At 36.6% G+C, this 7573-nt stretch overlaps 1 non-coding gene across 1 annotated transcript; it reads left to right on the top strand.

Annotated features, from left to right (window-relative positions):
• Positions 1–2045: 2045 nt before the first annotated feature.
• LOC114211996 (U6 spliceosomal RNA) lies at positions 2046–2152 on the top strand. Its single transcript, XR_003609873.1, has one exon. It is a non-coding gene; the product is annotated as a U6 spliceosomal RNA (small nuclear RNA).
• The last annotated feature ends 5421 nt before the right edge of the window (positions 2153–7573 follow it).

The following is a 7573-nucleotide window of genomic DNA, read 5'->3' as shown; positions in this document are numbered from 1 at the left end:
ACAAACACCCAGGACTCTCTCCTCTCCTACCTAAAGCATCCCACTGGTCAAACCAAATGGAAACCAGAGGGCAAGGAAACCCAGATAGTGTGGGCTACAGAGATTAGCCTCATGGGGTATACCTCATGGTGAGGAAGGCTGGAGAACTGGTCTAGAGAAAAAGAAACTACACAGCAAATCTCCAAAAATTAGTACATGTAGTGCATCACAAAGCCTCTTCATTTGCGTCATAGTCATCAAAACTCTGATTATAAAGGTTAAATTTAGGTCTTTTCAGTTGATGCCTAATCCATGAAAAAAGTAGTCTTTAAAGGGAATCACATTGGAGTACTAAAAACTGATATATTTTACCCTGTGTATTCTGTTCAACATAAACAACATTCCAATTGGCTTTATAGTCAAGGAAATGCCTTCAGGAAACTGTTTTTGGGGAGTTAATGTGGGCTAATAGCTATGGCCCTCTTGTGAGCCCCATGGCAAATGTCCAAGTCAGTAAGTGATTTATAGGGTAAAGCAGCCTGGAGTTATCTTAGCAAAACGTGGACCTTCTGAGCCAATGTTTCTCATCTGCTATCACTCAGTTTAAAAAGAGAAATGGTTTCTGAGTTAGGAGTACCCCAAGGGTACAATTCTATACTGGGTTGATGCTAAAATTAGCAAAGCCAGAGTCCTCTTTCTGTAAATAAAATGACTATAGGGACAAGTGAGACTTTATTGGATACAATTTAACCTAAAGTGACTACAAATAAAACCAGACAGAAAATGGATCAATTTATAGACCCTCTGAACCCAGCATTCAACAGGGTACAAGACTACGACTTCCTTAGTGAACAGTGTTCTGAGTCCCTTGAAAGTGAGAAGGAACTGAGTGTTCATGAAGACCAGATTTGAACCCTGCTGAATAGTAGTGCAATTATACTTGGTACTTAAATTTAGTTCCTTTTCTCTCTTAAGCCTCTACTGACTCTGTCTCTCGCTTTTTAATCTTTTACTTTTTTTCCCCCAAAATACTTTATGCTTTTGTAAAGTAATGAAGTGACGATTCAATTCAATAAGTACGTTGAGTACTTGCCATCTGTCAAACACTGCACTGTGCTTTGAAGATATGGTAGAAACTATTGGCATAGGCTTTGTCCTTACAGAGTTTATACTGTATTGCCAAAAATAAAAAGTATTGTATTTGAAATTCAATAGGTGGTGAGAATTATTAATGTAAAAGGAAAGATCTAATCACAAAATCCTTACCTCTCTCCAGATCCTATATATATATATTGTATTCTTACTGTAAAGTAAGCTAGAAAAATGTTATTTTAAAAATCATAAGAGAACATTTACAGAACTGTTTCAAAAAATCTGTGTATAAGTGGATGCAAACAGTACAAACTTGTGTTATTCAAATTTCAACTGTATTTATATCTTTTCTGTCTATATTTATATTTATAAGATATAGATAGAAAACAAGACTAGAAGGTGGTGGATCACTGGGTTTCCTCAGGATAATACATTTTTCAATAAAAAGCGCCCACTAGAATATAATTATTCAGGACACTTGTTAACAACATTATGAAAGACTGCTCAAGAGAGGCTATGGCCATGGGGGTTTTGCAGTGAGGGAAAACCACAAATATAAGGACAAGTGGGAATTTATGGCCACAGAGTACAGTAGGGTTCAGTGGATAGAAAATTACAAAAAGGACACATCAAGGGATTTTTGCTAGACTGACTCAACAGGATTCTTGCTGAAACTGGGCAATGCAAAGGTGAATACACAAGTCCAAAAGTTGAGCCTATTTGAGATAAAGGACTCAGAGAAGTTGTACTAAAGTTTCGTCAAGGAGAGAAACTTTATTAGTACCTAATAGAGTAGTGAATCAGTTTTTCCTTCAAAATTGTCATTTCTGTCATTTATATGAAGTTACGTAGCCAACATGCATTTCTTTTGAACATGTTTTGGTTTTTAGGCACCGTGACATTACCTAGGAACTAAACAGTAGAGAATCTTAAAGTGCTCTGAAAGGTGTTTTATATTAAATTGTTGACCTCTTGTGCTCACTTTGGCAGCACATACACTAAAATTGAAACGATACAGAGAAGATTAGCATGGCCCCTATGCAAGGATGACACACAAATTTGTGAAACGTTCCATATTTTTATGATTTCACTCATATGTGGAATTTAAGAAAACAAACAGTCATAGGTGGAAGAAAGAGAGAAGCAAACCAAGAAATAGAATGTTAACTACAGAGAACAAATTGATGGTTACTGGAGGGGAAGTGAGCAGGGCATGTGTTAAATGGGTGATGGGTATTAAGGAGCGCACTTGGGATGAGCAAAAGGCATTGTATGTAAGTGTTGACTCACTAAATTGTACACCGGAAACTAATATTGCACTGTATGTGAACTAACTAGAATTTAAATAAAAACTAAAAAAATAATGAATAAACACAAAAATAAATTGTTCACCTCCCTAGTTTGGCAGTAGAGAATTGATAATATTTATTACAGTAAAAAAATTCCTGCCACTGCCATGAAAGCTATGGCTTTCAGGCTTATGTTGAGCTATGGGAGAAAATTATTTTACATTACAAACTAATGCACAGGGGCCACTATAAAATAATGGCAAAAAAGTATTAAACTGGAAATTTACCAGGTGAGTAAAAACCATTAATTCAGAAATAAAGATCTGGCCACAAAATCCTTACTCCTCCCCAAATTTGCAAAATGTATATATGATATGGCCTTCCTTGTAAAGCTAAAAACATCTTAAAAGTGGGGGCTACAGTTTTTACCTCTGAATTTTTATTAAAGCATAGAAAAGTCCTCACCTATAATAGGCAGTTGGGAGATAAAGGAGAATTTTCAAAATAAAATTTGTAAAATGAATGCCACCCACTATGATTTGCAAAATTTCATTTAAAATATCTCTCTCTCTCTATATATATATTATTTTTGAAAGAGATTAGGGCAATATTTTTTAAAGATTTATTTATTTATTAGAGAGAGAGCACACAAGCAGGGGGAGCAGGAGAGGGAGAAGCAGACTCCCTGATGAGAAGGGAGCCCTACATGGGGCTTGATCCCAGGGCCCTGAGATCATGACCCCAGCCAAAGGCAGATGCTTAACCAACTGAGCCACCCAAGCACCCCCTCAGGGCACTATTTTTTAATAGCTTATGTCTTGAAACCACTCAAATGCCTATCAACTACAGAATGAATAAAAAAAGCTGTAGAATATTCACACAGCAGCATATTCTACACTACATAATTTACAACAATCAGATAAACTACAAATAACAACATGAATGAATCCACATGTATAATGTAGAGCAAAATGCCAAACTCAAAAGAGAATATTTTAAGTTCCATGTATATAAAATTCAAAAAGAATCAAAACTATTCTATGGTGGTGAAGGGGAATTCTTATGGGGATGGGAAAGGAGAGGATTCCTGAGCACAAGAGAGGCTTCTGGGGACTGATCATACCATTTTCTGATCTGTATTTTGGGTACATGGGTAGGTCATTTTGTGAAAATTACTTGATCAGTGTCTTTTTCAGTATATATATTTATTTTAAAAAAGACTCAAAAATACTTAAAGAGATATAATTACATATGTACATTTTCTATATTCATTTATATCTATCTATAAACAATATTAATCTACCATAAAAATAAAATATAACTGTTGGCTTTTAAGCCAGGGGCACAATATAAAGAATCTTGAAAGAAAATTAAATCAATTTTATTCTAACTCTGTTTTTGCAACTAACCAGCATTGTGACCTTGAGGAAAAGAGAGCAGGTTCAGAATAGTCTCATGAGAAATTTGGACCACATTAATTCCAGGTTCACTTTTTATAACTTACATAAGATATGAGTAGAATTTCACATAAACATCCTAAGTACAAACACTGCCTTAAAAAAAAACAAAAGGGAATGGATATAGTTTCTGGAATATCAGTAGACCCATTGTTATGTTTATTTAGGTTCATACTAGTTTACTTTACAAAATGCATTTTGTAAGTGCATGAGAAGTTATAACTATGTAATTGCAAGTAGAAAAACTTAAAATAATATGTTAATAGTTGGAAAATATTCTGTAAGATGTGTGAACAGAATAATCAAATTGTGGAAAATATACCTATATGTATATCTGCACCTATACAGTAACCTTCATTTCTTAATTTAAGAGAATCGTGGGGGTGTCTGTGTGGCTTGGTTAAGTGCCTGACTTGATTTTGGCTCGGGTCATGATCTCAGGGTCCTGAGATTGAGCCTTGCCTCGGGTTTCCTATGGGCTCACACTGGGCATGGAGCCTGCTTAACATTCTCTCCTCCCTCTATCCCTCCCCACCACTCATGTGTATGTGCATGCATGCATGTGCACTCTCTCAATCTTAAAAAATAAAGAGAGAGAGAGAGAGAGAGAATCATGAACCCTCACCAAATGCAATTCTTTTTTTTTTTTAATTTTTTTTTTAATTGGGGTAAAGTACACATAACCTCTGCTGCTTTAACTACTTTATTATTTTAAGTAATCTTTACCCCCAAAGTGGGGCTCAAACTCATGACCTTGAGATCAGGAGTCACATACTGACTGAGCCAGCCAGGCACCACCAAATAAGGAAATTCTAAATGTTATTTTCCCTGATGTGTGCTATATACATTTGCAGAGAGAGAATTAGGCACATAAAAATTAATTGCCTTTGTGACCTGAAATCATTGTTTTCTCTATTCACTGTTCTAGTAGTACCTGTGGGTCCATATCCCCTGACCAGAGTTACTTGACCCTCTAGCTGCACCTAGATCTCAGATGCTTTGAAAGCTGGCTCCCAAAAAGAATTATCCAATAAGAATCAAGTCCTTTGCCACTCATCGGAGATGAAACTACAAAAGTCATTCACATTTAAAGCAAATCATGACCAGCAACTTGTCTAAGATCCTAACTCTTGGCCTCCAAAATAGATTTTTAGTATGTACCTTAGTGTATTTTAAGTCAGAAAATCATGAAGATAACTTCCAAATTTGGTAGACAGAAATATAATTATGAATGGATGGATGGAGAGGTAGATGATAGATATAAGAAAAAAATGCTAATAAAATCACTCTCTGAGTTTTCTAAAATCCTTAGCTGTGCACATGATTTAATAATCAGGAAAGGGATATGTTATTAAACTAGAAAATCGCTGTGATAAAAAACGGCATTTTTAGAATACATTATATGTGGTCAGGATAAGAAAGAGCTTTCTTAGAGAACAAGAAATTCTACCCAAAAAATCACTACCAGCAATGTAGAGGACAGTGGTACATAGACAATTAGCCAGAACAAATAAACAGTTTTTAAAATGCTAAATATTCTAAAAACCAGAAATAAAGTGCATCCACTTTCCAATGTTGTTTAAACACATTCCCACAATCCTTTCCTCAAAACCCTTCCTGTTTCAGAAGGCACTTCAGAAAGCTATTTGAAGACTCAGCTTCTTCCACACCCACACTTCCCTTTCAATTCCTTTTTTTTTTTTTTTTTTTTTAATACAGAAAATGCTCACGGGAAGCACCAGAATAATAGCTCTGGGGACTGGAGTTCTCTTTATACTTCTGTCATTAGTGGAGCTCAGGTGGCAGCCGTCGATCTGTGTTCCACCATCTCAGTGTGTTTTTAATATTTCTGAAGTGACAGGGCCCAAAAATTGGGTCATGGTGGCCCTTGTCCAATCAGTCACAGTCACTCTGCTATGAGGCTGATGCAAGAACATTGCAACACTCCACTTGCCTAATGTGGACTGGTTAAGGATGATTAAATAGTGTGCTTTGCTCTCTACAGTACCCACACAGATAATAACGTGATGTGTTTGAAGAGGATACTGTGGAAGGTACATATTGATTTTTTAAATATTATAGAATCTTACAGCCTACAAGGACCTTAAGGATCATCTACTTCATTCAGTAAGACCTTTATTTAGTTACTCATTCATTCAAAATATTAATCATTTACTAAGAGCTAGAATTAATGGTCCATGCTGAGGACAGAATAAACGAATCACAGAAATTTGCTTCCTTCTTAAATTAATATATGTATGTAACTTATTCATATGTAAACCTATTTAATAAATATTTTTGATACCTATTATGTGCCAGACACTCGGAGACATTAAGTCTAGAAGAGTAAACAAGGCTGTAGCTAATGCCATGGAGACTCATATTCATCACTCACATCCAGTGTGTAATGGCCCTACCACCAATTGCCAGATCCTAAATTTCTTCAACCTTTGGATCACTGGAATTAATTTTGCTGTCTACACAACAGGCTACAAGTGTCAGGGAGTTAATATCCACTCCTCCACTCACCTGCCATTCCCTTAGACGCCTTCAACTAGTAACTGGTAGGAGCTGGTGGTTAGGGTGGTTAACCACTCTGGATTGCCTGGGATTAATCAGTGCTACAATTAATGTTCAGGGAAACCAGAACAGTATGTGAATACGCAAACTCTCTCCTAGGTTGGGGTAACTCTTGAGATGGAGATTTTACACCGGCTTTCAGAGGACCTCAGCATATTAAGCTCCACTAACCTACAGTGGTAAAGCACTTGAGCTTTTCATTGGCTACCTTCCCTTCCCTTTCTTCTTTAGTCTGCTCCAGTGTTTCCAGAGATCACCTCCAAAATTATTTACTTGAATCCTTCCCTCAGGCTCTGCTTCTGGGGAAAGCTAAACTAAACTAATGTCATGATGCCACCATTGAAGGGACATAAAGTGCAGTGACAGAGTCGGTAAGAAAATGAGTAATAATGCAGTGTGATGAATTCTATAAGGAAACAGCTATGCACTCTGGGAGAACATAGGAGGATCTTGGTGGGAGGGAGAAGACTTACAAGAGGAAGCTCCATCTAAGTTGAATTGTGAAGGACCCATTGAATGGGGTAAGAAGGATACAATTTTTAGGTGGGAGAAAATATTCTTTTAAAATTTTAGAACTGAAATGAAGCACAGCCTGCTTAAGGTTGGAGTTTAGAATAAAATGAGTAGTTTGGATGGAAGAAGACAGAGAGATGTAAGGAGATGCTAGGTCACAAATAACCTTGCATGCCCTGGTAAGGAGTTTATCCCGAGGGCTGAGGGCAGTGGAATGGCATCGACAGGCTCTAAGTTGGCAAGGAAGTGACATGATTGGATTTGACTTCAGAAAATCATTCAGACTGCCTTATGAAAAATAGATTGGAGGGGTCATGACCTGAAGCAGGGACACCTGCACTGATTCAGGTAATTGTGTTTTGGACAGTGGGGATAGAAAGAAAGTCCTGCATTTTTAAACTATTAAGAAAGTAAAAGTTATAAAATTTGTGATTTATTAGATATGGTCTATCAGCCAAAAAGTCCAGTTTCTTGCTTGTATGAACTGATGGAGAAGTGGAAAATCATTATGATAGTAAACCAGATGGAAGATTTCAGTTTAGGACCTGCTGGATTTGAGTTTTTGTGGAGAACCCCTTGCACATTTAACCTTAGATGTGGTATAAAAAAATGGCTAGCGGTGTGGGATTAGGAATTAAACACATCTGGATTCTAGGATTCTAG

This window comes from Eumetopias jubatus, unplaced genomic scaffold (genome assembly GCF_037043125.1).
Source record: "Eumetopias jubatus isolate StellerSeaLion01/CBP00866 unplaced genomic scaffold, mEumJub1_p1.0 scaffold_5, whole genome shotgun sequence".
Lineage (NCBI taxonomy): Eukaryota > Metazoa > Chordata > Mammalia > Carnivora > Otariidae > Eumetopias > Eumetopias jubatus.
This window is presented reverse-complemented; position numbering and strand designations above follow the sequence as displayed.